This window comes from Canis lupus, chromosome 1, assembly GCF_011100685.1.
Source record: "Canis lupus familiaris isolate Mischka breed German Shepherd chromosome 1, alternate assembly UU_Cfam_GSD_1.0, whole genome shotgun sequence".
Classification (NCBI taxonomy): Eukaryota; Metazoa; Chordata; class Mammalia; order Carnivora; family Canidae; genus Canis; species Canis lupus.
In genome coordinates this window covers 119,115,121-119,136,162 of record NC_049222.1, presented here as the reverse complement: position 1 = coordinate 119,136,162, position 21,042 = coordinate 119,115,121, and the positions used below count along the sequence as shown (strand labels likewise).

Below are 21,042 nucleotides of genomic sequence, written 5' to 3'. Positions count from 1 at the left end.
TGAACTGTCTAGGTGAAAGTTGTTCAACAATAACATTTGGTATGCTTTTCCTGATAGTTTTTGATATGCAATTTGCCTGTGTCTCCTGGCAACCTTGATTGGCTTTGATTTCTTGGGAGATTTGGGGAATACTAAACCAATAATATATCTAGTTGGAGAGGCCATTCACACTGACACAAGCAGAGACTTCACCAGAGGACATATGATATCCTTTGTTCCTAGGCTGTCCTGAATGCCTACTGGGGCTATTTTTAAGGAGTGAGCCCTTCTATTTGTGCCTCAGAGTCCTGGAAATTGAACTGGAAGATTGCAGTTCTTCCAGGGTGAGGTAGGACTGGGACACCAAGATAGGTAGAGGAAAGAAGTTTCTCAGAGCATCTAAATGCTTAGGAGTACCTACCTAGGTGGCTCAGTTGGTTAAGCATCTGACTCTTGATTTCTGCTCAGTCATGATCTTGAGGTTATGAGATTAAGCCCCACGTAGGGCTCTGCACAGGGTGTGGAGCCTGCTTGAGATTCTCTGTCTCCCTCTCCCTCTAATACCCCCCCACTCATGCTTCCTCTCTCTCTCTCAAATATATATATATAAACATATACATATATGTAAAAACATATACATATATATGTACATATACAAAATAACATACATTTTATATATATATATATTTAAAAACACAGGCTGGAGAAATGGCCCTTGACTAGAATGGTGGAATATGCTATAATCCTGGTCTAAGAAAAAGGGAAAGCAGAAGTGAGTGATTCTGTTAAAAAAAAAAAAAAAAAGAAGTGGAAAATAACAAGCTACAGCCCTTAGGAATTTAGTGTATGCTTGTATTTGAGAATTAGCAATGATGTGGAAGCAAGCTGCTAACATCTTTAACCACACCAAATATTTCTCTATGATACCACTACAAGAAAAAGAGTCAGTAAAGAAAAAAGATTTGGGGGGAAGATTAGATTCAACCCGTGAGAATAGAATTCATGGCTTCATGTTGCTGGCTAAGAAATATGCTCCCCTCGTTTGAAAGTATTTATATTCAAAAGAATTTCTGTATTGGCTTTATCTGTAAGCCCAGGCAGAGGTGAAGGTGCATATAAATTAGAGGCAAAGAGTCTGCTATACACCATAATATGACCCATAGCAAGGCAAAGGATCCACTAGTGATAAAAAATGCACTACACAGACCACGAAAGGGCCAAACCTCAGGCCAAACATTCTCACAGCAATTTACAGAAGTCCTAATTTGGAGGCCTAATGTAAGGGTAGTTATTATTGTTGCATGTATAAAATGATTCCTTATCTAGTCCCTGTAGCTTCATGTTATTACTCCACAGTCATAAAGTATAAGGAGGATACTCGTTCCAAGCGCCCACCCCTAACACCAAGATGAACTCCTAGCAGCCACATTTGGACCACCTGACCAGGCTCTCTGGCCCCAGCTGGCTGGATCGGGGGGTGGGCAAGTGTCCAGCTGAGCCAATCAGATGCTGAGAATGAGGAGTTCAATTTGGACTATTTCTTTGTATGATGGGACATGAACCTGGAACCTAGAGTGTGTCTATCACAGGCTTTCAGGCAGGAGGAGAGGGATGAAGCTGGTTCTGCAGGAGAAGTGGAGGCAAAGAAACAAGAAAGGAGAACACAGGTACAAAGAGTCCTGATGGGTCCTGGTTCTAGTCTTCCCTGAGGCTCAAGACTCAGCCTCATCAAATGTAGCTCCATTAAATGGCCATCTGTGCACAATGGATCTATTTGCCTCTGTTTACTTGTGTTAGCTTGAACTTGTTTGTAGTGCTTGACACTAAGAGTCTTAAGATAGTACCATAGATTTAATACAACTTAATATACGCCACATTTCTCTTGTCTAACTGTGAACCACACTGTTCCCTGCCCCCCCACCCCCAGTCTAGGGTAGGCCAGAGGGATGAGAGAATGGGAGACATAGTGTTAATATAAAGGTGGCTCTTGCAGTGGAGAAAAAGATAACTTTTAATATAAAAGAAAAGAATTATGACCTCTTTATTCCCTGCTGGCTATATTCCCAGCTTTAGAGCAGTGACTTACACATGACAAGTACTACTAAATATTTGTTCAACTGAATTTAAGTATACTGACTGAATTCAGTGTCTCAAACTAATGTCCAACATGAAGCATCACACTTCATATGGCAACATTAGAGGCATACACAGTAAATGAGGAATGAGAAAAGGATAGATGCTATTTCTGTTGTTATTTAATGCTATCCCAGAAATAATAGCCAGTATGTTAAGCAGGAACAGGGTGTGAAATAAAATGCTATATAAAATTCTAGGTGAGTCAGTGGTTGAGCATCTGCCTTTGGTTCAGGTCATGATCCTGAGGTCCTGGGATCAAGTTCCATATCAGGCTCCCCTTGGGGACCCTGCTTCTCCCTCTGCCTATGTCTCTGCCTCTCTCTCTGTATCTCTCATGAATAAATAAATAAATAAAATTTTAAAAATTCTTGGAGGGCAGCCTGGGTGGCTCAGCGGTTTAGTGCCACCTTCGGCCCAGGGCCTGGTCTTGGAGACCTGGGATCGAGTCCTATGTCGGGCTCCCTGCATGGAGCCTGCTTCTCCCTCTGCCTGTGTCTCTGTCTCTCTCTCTCTGTGTCTCTCATGAATAAATAAATAAAATCTTTAAAAAAATAAAAATAAATTCTTGGAATATGAAATAGATGTACTTTTCCCTATTCCTCCAGCTGAGCACCACTAAAAACCCTTGTCATTACATATGAAATGAACATAATACTCAAGGTGGAGAGCAATAAGCAGACTGGCCAGGGACCTTTGGGGTGACCACCACGTTGTCCTCAAGGAACAACATAGTAGTTAGTTCTCTGGATTTTCTTCTGCCTTAAATGTCTTGGATTTGTATTTAAAGAAACTGCAACCCAGGCACACCAAACTACACAGAGAAACAAACAAAAATCCTCCTCAAAACTTTGTTGTTTCTAGCCAAAGGACCAGGAAAGAGACTAGGGAGACAGAAACTTTAGAAAATAACTGTTCTACTCCACTAAATGCTACAGGAAAAAACTGCGGCCCCAGCTGCCAGCAAAGGGTGAGTGTGGAGCCTAGACTTCCATCCTCATCAGGCTATAATACCAGCCTACTCAGAGAAGGGTAAATAGGGAGCTGGGATTTCCACCCCCATCCTGCAATAACAAAGCACTCTTCACTCTCCCCCACAGAGGTGGTGTGAAAGACACCCGACGTAGAGTCAGCACTTTCACCACTGTCCAGTGGCATGAAACTAGCACACCCCTCCCTTTGGTGTCAGTGGAGGCCATGTGGAAAGTAATAATAATCCACTCATACCTCCCAACCAGGGTGACGTCAGTGAAGCCCTATTGGGGAGCTGGAACTCTTACCCCAGGCCCCAGCCAACAGTAACTAGGAGCTTCCCCCCTTCTCCCAGGAGAGGCCAAGTAGAAACCTGAATTCTACCACTGCCTGGCAGTAATAAAGCAAACCACCTTTTCCCTGTGGAGCAGTGTCAAAACAAAACAAAACCAAAAACTAGGTAAAACAAAAGGTTTCAACGAGATCCAGATTCTCATAATACCCCAAATGTCCAAGTTTCAATCAAAAATCACTCATCATACCAAAACAGGAAAATCTCACCTTGAATGAAAAAGATAATCAGTAGAAAAAAGACAATCAGTAGAATGAAAAAAGATAATCAGGAGGAAAAAAAAAAAGACAATCAGTAGACAATCTCACCTTGAATGAAAAAAGACAATCAGTAGATGTGAATACCAAGATAACAGAGATGTTACAATTATCTAAAAAATATTTCAAAGTAGTCGTCATAAAATATTTCAACAAGTAATTATGAATAAGCCTGAAACAAATGAGAAAATAGAAAATTGAAAATATTCAGCAAATGATAGAAGATATAAAGAAGAAGCAGATGGATGGATAGAAGATATAAAGAAAAACCTCAAAAATACAGTAATTTTTTTTTAACTCAATTTGTTTAAAAGCTCAACACGGAGGGGACAGAGGAATAAAAGAGGAAAGAAGCAGTAAATTTGAAGTAAAACAATAGAAATTACCCAATCTGAACAATACAGAGAAAGCAGACTTAAAAAAAAAAATGAGTAGAGTCTCAGGAACCAGTGAGACTATCACAAAAGATTTGACATTCATGCCATCAGGATCCTAGAAGAGGAGAAAGAGGATTGAGCCAAAAACTATTCAAAGATACAATGGTTAAGGGATCCCTGGGTGGCGCAGCGGTTTGGTGCCTGCCTTTGGCCCAGGGCGTGATCCTGGAGACCCGGGATCGAATCCCACATTGGGCTCCCGGTGCATGGAGCCTGCTTCTCCCTCTGCCTATGTCTCTGCCTCTCTCTCTCTCTCTCTGTAACTATCATAAATAAATAAAAATTAAAAAAAAATTAAAAAAAAAACATTCAAAGATACAATGGTTAAATATTCCCCAAACTTGGCAAAAACAGATGCCTATAGATTGGAGAAGTTTTTCTGATCCCATTATCTCAAACAAGATAAATCCAAAGAAATCCAAGATATCCAAAGAAACACCAAGATACACAGTAGTTAAACTCCTTAAAGCTAAGGGCAAAGAATATATCTTCAAAGCAGTAATAGAGCAACAGTGCCTTACTTACAGGAGAAGAACAGTTTGGATGACTGCTGGGTTCCCATCAGAAACCACGGAGACCAGAAGAAAGTGGCACAATTTTCAAGCACTGAGAGAAAAGGACTGTTGATCCAGAATTCTATATCCAGTGACCATATCCTTAAAGAATAAAGTAGAAATCAGGACATTTTCATATGAAGGAAAATTAATTTACTGACAGCAGACAACCTGCAAAGAATGGCTAAGGGCACAGAAATGACTCTATGAAAGAAGGAAATTTAGAACATCAGGAAAGAAGACAGAATAATAGAAAAAAATATGGTTAAATACATTTTCCTTCATCTCTTAAGTTTTCTAAATTCTGTTTGACAGTTAAAGAAATTATAATACTGTCTAACATGATTCTAAATGTATACACAAGAAATACTTGCAGTGGGGACAGGTAAATGTATACAAAGGGAGATAGGTTTCCACAATTCACTCAAACTGGTAAAATGCCAACACCAATAGACTATGAGAAGTTATGTCTATAATATTGGACATCTAGAGCAACCACTAAGAAAGCTATACAAGGAAAGAAATGCAGTGAAAAACACAATAAATTATTTTTTTAAAACACGATATATTAAAATGGAATTCTAAAAAACAAATCCATAGGAAGGCAGAAAAAATAAAATAAAAAAATAAAAACAGAAGGAATAAGCAGGAAATATAAAATAGCAGACGTAAGCCCTAATATATCAATAATTACATTTAAGGTAAAAAGCCTAAATATAAAACAAAAGCCTAAATATACCAATTAAAAGACAGAGTGGTAGACTGGTTTGAAAAATATGACCCAACTATATATGCTGTCTATTGGAAATGTACTTCAAATATAATGATTGCCTTATTTCCTTCAGGCCGCTATAACAAAATGCCATAGACCAGGTGATTTATAAACAATGAATATTTATTTCTTACAGTTTTGGAGACTGGGACTTCGAAGATCAAGGCACCACAGATTTGGTATCTGGTGAGAACCTACTTCCCAGTTTATAGACTGTCATCTTTTCACTGTTTTCATAAGGCAGAAATGTGCAAAAAAGATCTTTCTGAGGTCTTTTTTATAAAATCCCATTCAAGAGACAGAGCCCTCATGCCCTAATCACCTCTCAAAGGCCCCACCTCCAAATGCCAACGTACTGGGGATTGATGATAATGTGATTTTGAGGTGGCGGACACAAACAGTCTTAGCAATGATATAGATAGATAGGTTAAGAGTAATAGGATGAAGAAAGCTATACCATGCAAACCTTACTCAAAAGAAAACAGGAATGGATATATTAATATCAGGTAAAGCAGACTTCACAGCAAAGAAAATTACCAGGGGAAAAGAGGTTAATACATAATGATAAATAGGTCAATTCTCCTAGGAGACAGCAATCCTGATTGTGTATACACCAAACAAAAGAGCTGCAGAATATAGGCCTTCCTTAACTTATGATGGTGTTGTCCCCTCAGAGTTGAAAATAGTGGTTTTGTTGTTGTTGTTGTTGTTGTTTTAAAGATTTTATTTATTTATTCATGGGAGACACACAGAGAGAGAGGCAGAGACATTGGCAGAGGGAGAAGCAGGCTCCCTGCAGGGAGCCCGATACGGGACTCAATCCCAGAACTCCAGGATCACGGCCTGGGCCGAAGGCAGGCACTAAACCACTGAGCCACCCAGGTGTCCTGGATTTGGGTGGATTTTGAAGAAAGAAACCAACAGATGTTGCTACTGGATTTAGATGTATGGGTGAGAAAGAGTAGATTCCAAAATGAACAAGCAACTGGAAGAATAGGGTCCTGAGCTGGGCACGCCTGGAGATGGTGCAGGTTTTAGGGTGGTTCCAGCTGATGTATATTTGACATCCAAGTGAAGATACTGGGTAGATGGAAAATACAAAGCATGCTCATAAACATAAACATCCGTGGCTTTCAAATCTCCTGTAATGAGTTACACTATGTTTAATTAGTTACTACTATTACTATTTAATTATATATTTATTAAATATAACATTTCTTTATTGCTATTTAATGATTATTTTATCCAAAAAAGTGATTGAAAAAGCCATTGGCTGTACTTCATTGAATCAAGAACCTCAGAGAACCTCAGAATCCTCAGCATTACTAACTTAGCAGATTTGCCCTCTCTGCAGTTCAGAGGAGATTAAGAAACGCATGTGAGTCTCCTTGAGGAGGCAAAGTCAGTTAGGGAGATGATTCCCTAGAGCCATAGGAAAACCTTCTGCTGAAGGAAGAGTGGGCCCAGCCTTCACACCACCCAGCACAGTGACAGGCCCAAACCACCCCCCTGAGGCAAGATCCAGCACCCTAAGATAGAGGAAGATTCTTTCCTCGCTCTGCCCAAGAGGACAAAATGGCAGCTTAAAAGTGATGAAAACTTAGGCCAGGTATCTAGGTAAGGAAGTGGACTGAATCCCACAAACACCAATGGAGCACTTACTACTTGCCAGGTATAGGAGACACAAACAGGAACATAGCAAAGAGTCTTCGGTGCAGTAGGGAGAAAAATTAACATCAGGAACAAGAAGGGGAAAGAAAGGAATGGACATGTATTACCAACCACTCAGTTGCCACTTATTTCCTTACAACTAGGCTGTGGGACAGATGTCCACACTTGCAAAGGGGTATGTGACCAACACTCCAGCACAAATGCCTAGATGCAGGGGCAAGCCCAAAACATTTAACAACAGATGGGGGGGGGGGGGCATCCTGGCCAATCACCAGCCCAAGCAGAGGGTGGGGAAATCCACTGAGAAATGAACTAACACTTTGTCCTAAAGAATAACCAGAAGTTTCTTATAGGGAAATTAACCTTCTTGGCTTTTGTTTTCCAGAAGCCTAAGCTCCTTGAGGGGCAAGAGGGGAAAGCCTGAATCTGTGGGGACATAGCAGGGCGTAGAGAGAACACAAGCTGCCCACCCATCCAGGAAGAGACTGAGTCAGCAGGTGCCATGAGTAGTAGGAAGAGTGCTACTCATTGGGAGGTACCAGCTCAGTGTGCCTGGAAAGGCTGGAAGCTGGAGTCCAGGCTCCCAGCATTGGCTGTGATCCCAGGGCCAAGCTCATGATAGAAGCAGCACAGCTACCTGCCTCCCGGGGAGCTTGGAAATGAGGCCACTGAGGTGAGTGAGAGACTAAAGATGGGTCTCTTCCCACTTTGTCCGGGCACCAAAGAAGCCTCCTAGATCTTTGTGAGGCCCTGTGGGGAGGACACTTTGTTCCCACCCCCAGGATGAATAGGATCAAATTTCCCTCCAACTCTGTCATGTGGGAATTCAGAATTCAATTTATTTTGATTTAAAGGAAATAAAGGGAAGCTTCATTTCTTTTACATGGGGGTCTATAGACTAAGATGAATACCCTTCATTGAGGTTTCAAAGCCCCCTAGTCATTTATTTATGGAGCAAAACTGGACAGGGTGAGTAGAAAAGATGTTCAACTGGGGCTGTGGTTTTATAGCTCTCTAAGGACAGCTTCCTTCATTATACAAATAATATTTTGACTCCTGCTATGGGCAGCCTCTGGACTGGCTGTTGGCAACAGAAACTTAACAAGGACACAGGCCCTGCCCTTAGGGACATCAGTCTGGAGACAGATGTGCCCACAAACGATTCCTGAGGTCCTTGTAGCTGAAAGAGACAATTCAAAAGTCGAGTTTATTACTATTCATCTGAGACCAATCCTGGTTGGTCCGTGGTCAGGAACAAGGCACCACCACACAGAGGCAGGTGTCTACATTGTAAGTTAAAAGTTTCTAGGACCCACACACAAGGGTATGCCTGGATAATTCAATCCAATTCAGTGCTAGTCACAGCATCTCTTATGGGAACCCTGCTCTCTAAAGGCCTCTATGGCCAACAAATATTGTGAAATTATAGGGAAAGCCCAGAATTTCCTAACAAACAGTGAGCCAGAATGGGAATAGAGGAATAGGAGCTGAAAGTTTTAGTTAGATTAAAAAAAAAAAAGGCAAATAAAAATAGTCTACATGGAAAAGTTATGTGCTTTAAAAGCTAAGATTCCTTGGCCCAGTATACTGCACTACGCATATATGATTTATATTTTCTTTGCATAGCCAGAGAGTCCCACCTGGAAGTAAAAGCAAATAGGATCAATCTAGGAGAATTTAATAAAAGAGATTATTTGCAAAGATGTGGGCAAGGTATAGGTAAGCCTCGAAGGATGGGCAGTGCCCTATGGCCAATAAGACCAGATCCTTTGTGACAGCTGGTCTGAAGCCTGAGGTCTTTGCGAAGAGAGCCACCTGCTGAAAGCTGTGGCCTTTAGTAAAGGATTCAGTCAGCTTAGGGCAACCTCCCAGGGAGAAAGCTGAAGGAATAAATACTGCAGCCTCACTCTCCATTGGAGAGTATGATTGGGCTCTATAATAACAGAATGTGGAAAAAAACAGAAGGCAAGGCAAAAATAAAAAGGGGTGGGGGGGCATGCCTGGGTGGCTCAGTCAGTCAAGTGTCCAACTCTTGGTTTCAGCTCAAGTCATGATCTCAGAGTCATGAGACTCAGTGCTGCCTCAGGCCTGCGCTCAGTACGTGGAGTCTGCTTATCCCCCTCTCTCCCTCTCTGCTCCTACCCCCCACCTCTGCTCACACATGCTCTCTCTTTCAAGTAAATAAATAAAATCTTTATTTTTAAAGGGAAGATAATTGAAACTCTAGGAAAAACTCACACCATAAGCTCCAAGAGAAACTAACAGCACAACCAAAACTAACACTATAAAGTCATAACAAAATATTGCGAAATCAGGGCAGATTTGAGTAGAAGTAAGCAGACCCAGGGAAAAAAATGGAATTTAAATTCTGAGTAATGGAGAAAATAACCTAGAAGATACTAGTAATAGAATAAATAAAACATTTTTTTTTCTTTCATGAAGAATAAAGAAAGGTAAGCGGCAAAGGGAGTGGGGATAAATATACTAGAAAGGTATGGTCTAAATTTAATGGAGAAGAAGACAGGATATGAATGTGAGCAATTAGTTGAATATAAAAACAAATCCTTTCGAGCATTCTTCTATGAGTAGCATAAGCATAAGGTCACTGGAATCCCTGAGAAGGACTGTAATCATAGTCTCAGCTCCAAAGAAAATAGTATTTCTTCTTTTTTATTAACATTTAATCTTTATAATGTTCATGACTTACTGCCTGGAACTCTCTTTCCCCAGATATCCACATAGTTTAGCCCTTACCTTCTTCAGGACTTCACTCAAATATCACCTTTTAGAGAGACCTTTCTATCTAAATTGCAAAATATACAGGTGTGTGTGTGCATATATACACACATATACACACATTCCATATAGCTTAAATTTTTCCCCTAGGCACAACTAGCATACTAAACATTTTCTTCATCTTATTTATTTTCTGTTCCTTCCACTAGAAAGTATGTTCCACTAGGGCAGGGATTTTTTAAAAATATATGCTACTGTATTTACTGCTGTTTCCCCAGCACCAAGGACAGGGGCTGTCTCATGGTAGGTCCACAATGGGTATTTGTTGCATTAACAAATGTTGAATCAAGCCATAGGCAAGTCAAAAAAGCTATAATTGTATTTATGTGACAGAGATGAAATGTCATTGTACTTGGCAAAGCAAATATAAAGGCGACAATTCACATAGGTTGGGGGGTTGGGGGGTAGAAAGGTAAAAAAATATATAAAAGAGGGAAAAAGAAGGTAAAGAGGCTAATATTCTTATTTTACCACATGGTAATCAAGAGGCTGGCCAGAGGTGGTGAAATAAGAAATACAGGTTTAAAAAGGTTATTTAAAGTTGCAAATGTGTCAGTTAAAATAATAAAAAATAGTAATATAACCATATTGCAATGAGTGAACCAGAGGAGGCAAAAGACATATAAACTAAATTTCATCAAATATAACATAAATCCATTAAATCATTCTGAAGTTGAGACATCCAGAAATAAAAGTATAAACAAATATTTACAGTGTGGAGATAATCTCAGAAGACCGTATAGCAGAAATGGTTAAACATGATTGCTGTGAAATTGTGGTTTCAATAATGAATGACTACATTGTACAAGCCTGCCACTTCTGTAGATAGCAACTATAAACTCTGGACAAAATATTTTTAAAAACTATTTGACAGCACCAGGAAGTGACTCAAAACAAGCATAAAGAGCAGAGAATTCAATGCCTGAAAGAAGGGAATTGCACAGGTAAGATCTATGTTCTTGCTAATTTTCCCAAAAGGCACTGTATAGTCTGCATAGGGGTAGCAGCTAGAACTGAAACTGAAAGCCTGAACTGGCTTGAAATGTTAGGGTGTGAAATGTTAGCCAGAGCAGTGGAAACTTGATGGGAGAAAAGCCAATGGTTAAAAAAAGGAGCCACCGAATGGGGAGTCACATTTGCATACAACTCCCCTCAAATCCCTAGTTAACCCTGAACTGTGAATATTCAGGAAAACTCTGTGAAGCCTGCTGGGAAGCAACAGCTGGAAGACTGGAAAAATTGAACAGAGATTTCAGCTGTCACCCAGTGCAGGGGAGACAGTTTGGATTTGGAATCCACCCAAGTCGAGGGAACTTGGTAAACACTTGGGTTTTCCATTAAGCCCACAGAAGGGTCATGCTGGAGAAGATGATGTCCCAAGACAAAGAACTTACCAAGAGACTAAGGCAAAAACTGAAACACGCTCACCTTGACAAAGTGTGATCCTAAGAAAAGAAAGCAATCTTAGGTTCAGGGGGACTGGCCACTAATTAGACCACTTGATAGAACCAAAAGAAACACTCTTTAGAGAACTAGAACAGAATCCAGAGTTTCTACAACATATCATGGAAAATGCCCCATATATAAGTTTTAAAAAGTTAGACATACAAAGAGACTATAAGATGTGACTACTGGTCATGGAAGAAAAACTCCATTTAATAAAAATAGATGCCAAGATGATCCAGATGTTGAAATTAGTAGACAAGGATTTAAAACAACTGTTATAAAATATTCAAAGAATTAAAAGAAATTTCAGGGACACCTGGGTGGCTCAGCAGTTGATCATCTGCCTTCAGCTCAGGGCTTGATCCCAGGCTCCCTGCGAGGAGCCTGCTTCTCTGCCTCTCTCTCTCTCTCTCTCTCTCTCTCTCTCTGTCTCTCATGAATAAATAAATAAATCTTTAAAAGAAGTTTCAGCAGAAAATGGGAACTACACAGAAAATTTTAAAACTGAAAAGGGCACCTGAAATGAAAAATGTACTGAATAAGTTAACAATAAATTCAGTGTGGCAGAAGAGAGGGTAAGCATACTTTAAGATAGATCAAGGGGCACCTGGGTGGCTCAGTTGGTTAAACGTCTGCTATCGGCTCAGGTCATGATACCAAGGTCCTGGGATAGAGCCCAGACTCCCTCTGCCCCTCCCCTCTGTTCATGCTCTCTTTTACTCTCTCTCAAATAAATAAAATTAAAAAAAAAAAAAAAAAAGATGGAGCAATAGAAATTTTCCCGTATAAAAAAGAAAATATGAAGGGAAAAAAGTCTCAGTGAACAGAGATAATATCAAGTGCTCTAACATTATGTGCAGTTGAAGTTTTAGAAGGAAATGATGAATAGAACAATATTAATAAAACAATGGCCTAAAATTCCCAAACTTAGTTATAAAAAAAAAGGTTGTGAGTGCCTGGGTGGCTCAGTCTCTTGGTTTCAGCTCAGGCCATGATCTCAGGGTGGTGAGGTCAAGCCCTTTACCAGGTTCTGTGCTCAGCAAGGAGCCTGCTTGAGATTCTCTCTCCCCTCCTTCTGCCCATCTCTCCTGCTCATGCTCTCCTCTCCAAAATAAATAAATAAACCTTAAAAACAAAAACAAACAAAACAAGCAAACAAAAACAAAGGTTCAAGAAGCTCTGTATCTACCGAGAATGAACACAATCAGTTATATCATAATTAAATTTCTAGAAACTAAAGATAAAAAGAAAATGTTGAAAGCAGTCAAAAGAGGAGAAAAGAGACATATCACACATGGGGTACAAACATAAGATTTTTCACTGATGTTTCATGAGAAATAATGGAGGTGAGTTGACAATGGAATGACATCTCTAAAATGTTGAAGAAAAATGCTATCAACACTGGATTCTAATTCAGTGAAAATATCCTCCAAAAATGAGATGAAATAAAGATATTTTCAGATAAATGAAAGCTAAAAGCATTTGTCATTGGACTTGTAACACAAGTAATGCTAAAGGGAGTTCTTCAGGCTGAAGAAAAATGATACCAGATGGAAACTTGAATTTCAGTAAGGAATACAGAATACTAGATGGTAAATAACTTCGTAAACATACAAGACTTTTTTCTTCCCATATTTACTTTAAAAACTGTTAGAAGCGGGATCCCTGGGTGGCGCAGCGGTTTGGCGCCTGCCTTTGGCCCAGGGCGCGATCCTGGAGACCCGGGATCGAATCCCACGTCGGGCTCCCGGTGCATGGAGCCTGTTTCTCCCTCTGCCTGTGTCTCTGCCTCTCTCTCTCTCTCTGTAACTATCATAAATAAATAAAAAAATTAAAAAAAAATAAATAAAAACTGTTAGAAGCAAAATAATAGCACTGTAAGGTCGGGTTTGTACATCTGTAAAAATAAAAGATATAACAACTTTGGCATAAAGCATGGGATGGAAGAGTAGATAAATGAAATGAATCTATTTTAAGGTTGTTACATGTGTGAAGTATAAAGCAGGAACTGTGATACGAGAAGTATAAGGTGTGAAATGAGAAGTGCTGGATGTGAAGCATTAAGTGAACAGAGGTACAATATAATTTTAAATAGGATTTGATAAGTTAAATATATATAATATATATTACTAAAATATTATATTTATATATTATATATATATAAGAATCCAATAATGGGAAATAAAATGAAATCTGAAAAACACTCCATTAATCCAAAAAGGATAAAAGGATCAAAGGAATGATGGCCAAAAGAAAAAATAAGACAAATAACAAGATGGTAGATCTAAACTCAACCATTCCAATAATCGCATTAAGTGTAAATAAAGGATATGTTTCAATTAAATGGCAAAGAATGTAAGACATTAGACAAAAGTAGTACTCAACTATACGCTACCTATAAAAGATGCACTTTAAATATAAAATAAAGTGTGAGAAAATATATACCATGCTAACAGTAAGCATAAGAAGGCTACCATGGTCATTTTAATAATCAGAAAAGTAAACTTCAAGACAAACAGTATTTCTACAGGTAGAATGGACTATTTCATTATGATAAAGCAGCAACTCATTGCGAAAATATAATTATCCTAAATGCATATGCACCTAATAACAAAGCTTTAAAACACATGAAGTAAAATTGACAGACATAAAGGGTGAAATCAACAGCTATACAAAAATGATTTAGAAATGAATCATAGACCTAAATTTATAAGATAAACTACAAAACTGCTATAGAAAACAAAGGAGAAAATCTTCATAACCTTGAAGTAGACCGTGATATTATAATAAATACATATTTGGTTTTCATCCCCATCTCTAAAACCCTTGGAATTTCCTGTGATGGCAGCAATAAAGAGGTCTCTTTTTGTTATTGAGGTGATTTGGAAAGCACAGAAGGAAGGAGCTTGTTGTGAGGAGAGCTAACCATATGATTAGAGGGTTAGAACTTTCAGTCCCCCCTCCTGCCTTCAGGGAAAGGAGAGGAGCTAGAAGTTAAATCAATCACCAGTGGCCAATGATTTCACCAATTGTGCCTGTAAAATGAAGCCTCCATAAAGACCCAAAGGGAAGGGGCTCAGAGAGCTTCAGGTTGGAGAACCAGAATGCTTCCACATACTACCATGCCAGGCCCAAATTCCAGGAGGACAGAGACTCTTTTGTTCAGGACTTCACCCTATGTATCTCTTCATCTAGCTGTTGATTCATGTCCTTTAATACCTTTTGTAATAACCTGGTAATCTAGAAGGTAAATGGGTTTCCTGAGTTCTGTGAACTGCTCTAGCAAATTCATCACCCAAGGAAGGGTCATGGGAACCTCCAATCTGTCGCCGGTGGTCAGACACATGGGTAACCCAAGCTAGAGAATGGCATCTCAAGTGGAGCGCAATCTTGTGGGACTGAGCCCTTAGCTTGTGGGAGCTGATGCTATCTCTGGGAAGATAGTGTCAAAATTGAGTTGAACTGTAGGACATCCAGCTGGTGTCAAAGCATTGCTCGTTGGTGTGGGAAACTGCCTCCCACATTGGGATTAGGGTGCAGGACAAATATAGGCAAAGACTTCTTAGAATACAAAAAGCACTAACTGTAAAGGAAAAAAGTCAATAGCATGCACTTCATAAAAACTGAAAATCTCTGCTAACCAAAAAGCTGAACTCTTTCCTCCTAAGATTGCCAACAAGACAAGTATATCCACTCTTACCACCTCTGTTCAGCATTGCACTGGAGGTTCTGGCCAGGGAAGTTGGCAAGAAAAAGAAATAAAAAGCATCCAGGCTGAAAAGGCAGAAACATAACTATCTTTATTCTCAGACAACATCATCTTGTATATAGAAAACCCTGAATCCACATTTAAAAAAAAAAAAAAAAGAGGGAAAGACTCCAAAAATAAGTGAGTGCAGCAAGTTGGCAGGATGCAGGACCAACATACAAAAATCAATTATATTTCCATATGTTAGCAATGAACATCTGAGATGAAATCAAGCAAACAGTTCATTCATAACAGCATCAAAAAGAAATAAATACTTAGGAATAAACTTAACAAGAGAGGTAGAAAAACTCATACTCTAAAGACTACAAAACTTTGTTGGAAGAATTAAAGAAGATCTAAACAATTGGAGAGGGCAGCCTGGGTGGCTCACCGGTTTAGCACTGCCTTCAGCCCAGGGTGTGATCCTGGAGACCTAGGATCGAGTCCCACATCGGGCTCCTTGCATGGAGCCTGCTTCTCCCTCTGCCTGTGTCTCTCCCTCTCTCTGTCTGTCTCTCATGAATAAATAAATAAAATCTTTTTTAAAATTCTTAAAAAAATAAATGGAGAGATATCACATCTTCATGAGTTAGAAGGACTTGATATTGTTAAAATTTTCTACCAATTGACCTAAGACTCCTTGTAATCTCTACCAAAATCCCAGCTAGCTAGCTTGCTTGCTTATTTATTTATTTATTTATTTATTTATTTACTTATTTACTTATTTATTTATTTTAGACATTGGCAAGCTGATCTAAAATTCATTTGGAAGTACAAAGGACACAGAAGAGCTAAAACCATGTGGGAAAAGAAGAACAAAGTTGGAGGATTTATACATCCCAATTTCAAAACATTCTACAAAGCTACTTTAGTCAAGACAGTGTGGTACCAGTGTAAGGACAGATATTTAGATCAATGGACGAGAACTAAGAGTCCAAAAATAAATCTTTATGTTCATGGTCAACTGATTTCCCAGAAGAGTACTGAGACAATACAATGGAGATGACAACAGTCTTTTCAACACATGGTGCTGGGACAACCGGATAGCCACATGCAAAAGGATGTATTTGGACACCTACCTCACACCATACACAAAATTTAACTCAGAATGGTTCAAGACCTAAATGTAAGAACTAAAATTATAAAACTCTTAGAAGAAAGCATAAGAGTAAATCGTAGTCACCTTGGTTAGGCAATGATTTCTTAGTTGTGATATTAAAAGCATAAGAGGTCAAAGAAAAAAACTGATAAATTGGACTTCATTACTCCCTCTAGTGGATCTAAAATATAACCTTACTTATAAGTATTCCATCTTGTTTTGAAACAGTAAAAGACATGTCTACGGTAATCACTCTAACCAGTGGTCATGTTATCAGTCACTATGGTGAATTAATTTTGACAAGAAGAGGGTTGAGGGGATCTTCTGGGGTTGATACAAATGATCTGTATCTTGAGCGTGGTGGTAGTTACACAACTATATCAATTAATCAACACCAATTTATTTGAAGGCTTTTAACTGTGCGTTTCACTGTCTATAAATTTTGCCTCAGTAAAAATTTTATTTTATAAGGTGATCGATCGATCACTCTAATGGGTGATGTGAGAGGAGGGGAAGATGAGCCTGGTGATGTGCTTTTCTTTTTTTTTTTTTTTTTAAGATTTTATTTATTTATTCATGAGAGACACAGAGAGAGAGAGGCAGAGACACAGGCAGAGGGAGAAGCAGGCTCAAGCAGGGAGCCCGTCTCCAGGACCACGCCCTGAGTTAAAGGCAGTTGCTTTAACCACTGAGCCACCCAGGTATCTTTGTGCTTTTCATTTTAAGCCCTTTGGTATTTCTTAAAATTTATAAAACCTGTGTATGGATTCCTTTAAATTCTTTAAGTTTTGGGAAGGAAAACACATTCAAATTTGAAGCTTCTTATTATCATTGCTTCATAGAAGACAGAAGGCATGAAGAAATCTCCTATTTGGGAAAGTATGGTTTACATTCTCCAACCCCCACACCCCACACCTGCCAGCCAGACCACTCACTGGTCAGGGAGACCCTGGGGAGATCTAGAGGCAGGGTCTCAAGTCAAAAGACAAGCTCTTGAAAGCCACTATAGAAACAAAGTTGTAATCACTTACTCCCTTTTGTGAGGCTACTGTACCAAACACATAATCTCTAAAAGAGGAAAGTCAAAATCTCAAAAGCTTCCTTTTTTCAAATGCTAAAGCTTATTTGCATATCAAAATTGCCTGGGGACAGTAAGCAGAATTAGAAAATTAAGGAATTACATTAGAAGGAACAGAAAGAAGTAGGACAAATGTGTAGAAGTGTAGAGCTACTCCCTCCCCTCTGTCACCAAAAAGCTGGTTTCGAGTTTAAATCAACCACCCAGTAATGTTCATAAAGAGCAAGACTTTGAATATCACAGCTGTTGAATTTTGATAATACTATTAGCACAAATGTATTTGCTAACTCAATGACAAACAAATCTTTTTCATTAAAAAATATACTTCTGTACAGCATTACTCCCTCTAGTGGATCTAAAAAAAACCCCATATTTAAATAGTGATTTCATCTCTTTGGGAACAATAGTAAAAGAAATTTCCATAAGTCGCTCTAATCGGTGGTTATTTTAATGGTCACTACAGCGAATTAATTTTGCTTTCTTGTATAGTCTGCTTTTTTTCCCATTCCCTATTCTCTAAGAAAAAGGTACCGAACATTTATCTGAATAATTAGGCACACATAAATCAGAAAAGGATGGACATTTCAAATACTACTCACGAAGATAAAAACTTGAAAACTACTGAAGGTTGTATTATACTCAATATAAATCATAAATATTCAAAGAATTTTACAGTCACTTTCGAGTAAAGCGCAACTCCAAGAGCCATTTCAACAGCCCATTCACCCGGTGTCACCACAGAGTGCTCAAAATTGGGTTACCCATCATTTTGTAATAAGAAATAATTCAAGTGCCCTATCTACTTATTTTTATAAAGCAAAATTTCAGATATAATCTAATTAGTCACTAGACCCTCAAATCTCAAATGCTGTTTAGAAGTTTTTTTGTAAACACTTTGTCATGCCATGACTCCTATTTTGCATCTGGGGACACATATATAACATGTAAGTTACAAAATGACATGTTTTCGTTGGCATGGCTTCTGTTTCTAGACATCTGAGTTCTGCAACTCAATTAGTCACAGACACCACTGCCAGAGAACGGGTCCCTTAAAGAGAGCAAAAGATAATGACATTCAGTCGAACTGATCTCTATAGCCTAACCTAAGTGAAATTTTAATAACCAGACAGCAAACCCTGTGCTTCGATGATTGGGGAGTAGTTTTACTATTGCAAATAACCGAACGGGATTTCAGAGATCTTTTCAAAATGAAGAATTTTTAGAAGTGCAGGCTCTTACAGAAGTGAATTTCGGTAAAATATTGATGACAAGGCTTCCTATGCCTAAGAAATAACATTTAATGGCAGGCAAAGAGATACATTTCCCACCAAAATCGAATGCCACTGCCATCAACAGCCCCACAGAGGCTCAGCTACCTAAAATGGAAATGAAAATATAATGTATGGAAATATTCTCTTAGAAAAACTCCTTAAGGCTTCACATGTATTAATGTATTAGTTTGCAAACATTAAGATCAAAGCCAAAGCAACAAATACATCCTAAAAAGTTTTTCGTCAGATTTTTATTAACGATATACAAGTAGCAGGACATAAAAAATTAATAGACTCAAGCCTTGAAATGTCAAACCCAATGATCTCTAGCCATGCTCACCTCCTTTGCTTTTTGTTTCAGCATTGATGGCTCCGGGTCTTCTTGCCTGGAGCGACTCTACATGGTTAAAAAAGGAGAAAGAAAAGGTTAACAGATGGTTTAAGAGCCCCTCATCTGTTGCAGTTAAGTCAAAAAATAGCAGAGGAAGGAGAATAGGAGCCAAGGTGTCGAAAACGCGAGGCCTAAATTCATTGACGTGTAATTTCAAGCCTTTAGGCTTACCCAATAAGCTGTTAAATATTCAGTTTTAAATAAAATCTACTGTAGGTTTAAAAAAATCCACCCACTTTACTTATAATATTGCTAACTCTTAAAGTTTAAAAACAAGTTTCTACTCTTTTTCAAGTATTTAGGATGCTGTACACCGAATGTCTCCACACACCCTCACCCCAGGCCTTCTATATGATTCCATGCCCCCAAACCTTTTCTTTCCAGGAGGCCAACTCATCCAACAGAGAGGCAGCCATTATAAAGCAGAGAAAGAAATGTGCGTGATGAACATTTCCCGCTTCCTGGATCCCAAAATATCCTCAGTGCCAAGCTTTCAGTCCCTAAATCTCTTGGACAATGAAATCAATCCTTAATTGCTAAGAATCTGTACCTGGCTATAGCGGAAATATGCCAGCAACGTGCAGTAGGATTCCCTCCCTCCATGTTGTTTAGCATGTGCTGACATACTTAGGGCCTAAAGAGCTGTGTGAGGAAAAAAAAAAAAAAAAATTAAAAATATTTGACCCGAAAATACAAGAAATAACAAGTGCTGGCAAGGATGTAGAGAAAAGGGAACACTTGTGTTGGTGGGAATGCAAACTGGTGCAGCCACCATGGAAAACAGTATGGAGGTTCCTGAAGAACTTAAAAATAGACCTCTGATCCAGCAATTCCACTTCTGGGTATTTGTCCCACAAAAATTAAAACACTATCTTGGAAAGATATCTGCACCCCCATGTTCAAGGCAGCACTACTTACAATGGCCAAGATATGGAAACAACCTAAATGCCCATCAGTGGAGGAGTGGATGCTATTATATAATATTATCCTATTATATATATTATGTATATACATATATATAATGGAATATGATTCAGTTGTGAAAAAGAATGAAATCTTCCCATTGGTGACACATGGATGGACCTTGAAGTCATTATGCTAAGTGAGGTAAGTCACACAGAAAAGCAAATAGCATTTCTGATCTCATTAATATGTGGAATCTTTTTTTTTTTAAGATTTTATTTATTTATTCATGAGAGACACAGAGAGAGAGAAAGGCAGAGACACAGGCAGAGGGAGAAGCAGGCTCCATGCAGGGAGCCTGATGCAGGACTCGATCCTGGGGCTCTAGGATCAAGCCCCAGGCCAGAGGCAGGTGCTAAACTGCTGAGCTACCCAAGGATCCCCTTATATGTGGAATCTAAAAAAAGATACAAAAAAACCTCATAGATATAGATGACAGATTAGTGGTTGCCAGAGAAGGAAGTGAGGGTTGAAGAACTGGGTCAAGGGAGTCAAAAGGAACAAACTTCTGGATGTAAAATAAATAAGTCGTTATAAAATAAATAGAGCATGGCAACTATAGATCATAATACTATATTGCATATTTGAAAGTTGCTAAAAGAGTGGGTCTTAAAATTTCTCATCACAAGAAAAAGGAATTCTGTAGCTGTGTACGGTGACAGATGTTAATTAGATTTATGGTGGTGACCTCTTCATAACATATACAACTATCAAATCATTACGCTGTACACCTCAAACTAATATAATGTTGATGTCAATTGTATTTTCATAAAAATAATGTTTTTAATTACCCAAGAAATATTTGACTTGATCTTTCAAGAGAAAAAAATTGACCTGGTTCTAATATATATTTATTAGCAACACATTTTAAACAGACAGAATGAAGAATAACTATGGTAAAGCCAAAACACACCCACTTGAACAGAGAACAATGGCAGAGACCACCATCAGAGGGACCTGAATGTGGACACTGACACCAGTGTGGAGTTCTGTTGGGAGGGGAGAAGCTTCACCATTTGCAGATGCTAACAGGGGCTCCTACTCTCCCTAGAGAGGAGCCCCAAGCTGCCCCATGATGGCTACCAATGCCTGCCCCCAGTCCTGCCTGCAGGACTGGACCCTC

At 38.9% G+C, this 21,042-nt stretch overlaps 2 long non-coding RNA genes across 2 annotated transcripts in view; one reads left to right on the top strand and one right to left on the bottom strand.

Moving 5' to 3' along the window:
* The window catches only part of LOC111098300, a 32,654-nt gene extending 16,163 nt beyond the window's left edge, over nucleotides 1–16,491 (top strand). The window contains exons 2-4 of the long non-coding RNA XR_005354785.1: nucleotides 5,593–5,642; nucleotides 7,513–7,800; nucleotides 15,856–16,491. This is a non-coding gene — a long non-coding RNA (uncharacterized LOC111098300). The remainder of the gene's footprint in view (nucleotides 1–5,592; nucleotides 5,643–7,512; nucleotides 7,801–15,855) is intronic.
* LOC111098296 overlaps nucleotides 1–21,042 on the bottom strand; it is a 56,138-nt gene that overhangs the window by 23,979 nt on the left and 11,117 nt on the right. The window contains exons 2-3 of the long non-coding RNA XR_005354784.1: nucleotides 18,906–18,962; nucleotides 4,656–4,786 (exon numbers count right to left, since the gene is read on the bottom strand). This is a non-coding gene — a long non-coding RNA (uncharacterized LOC111098296). The remainder of the gene's footprint in view (nucleotides 1–4,655; nucleotides 4,787–18,905; nucleotides 18,963–21,042) is intronic.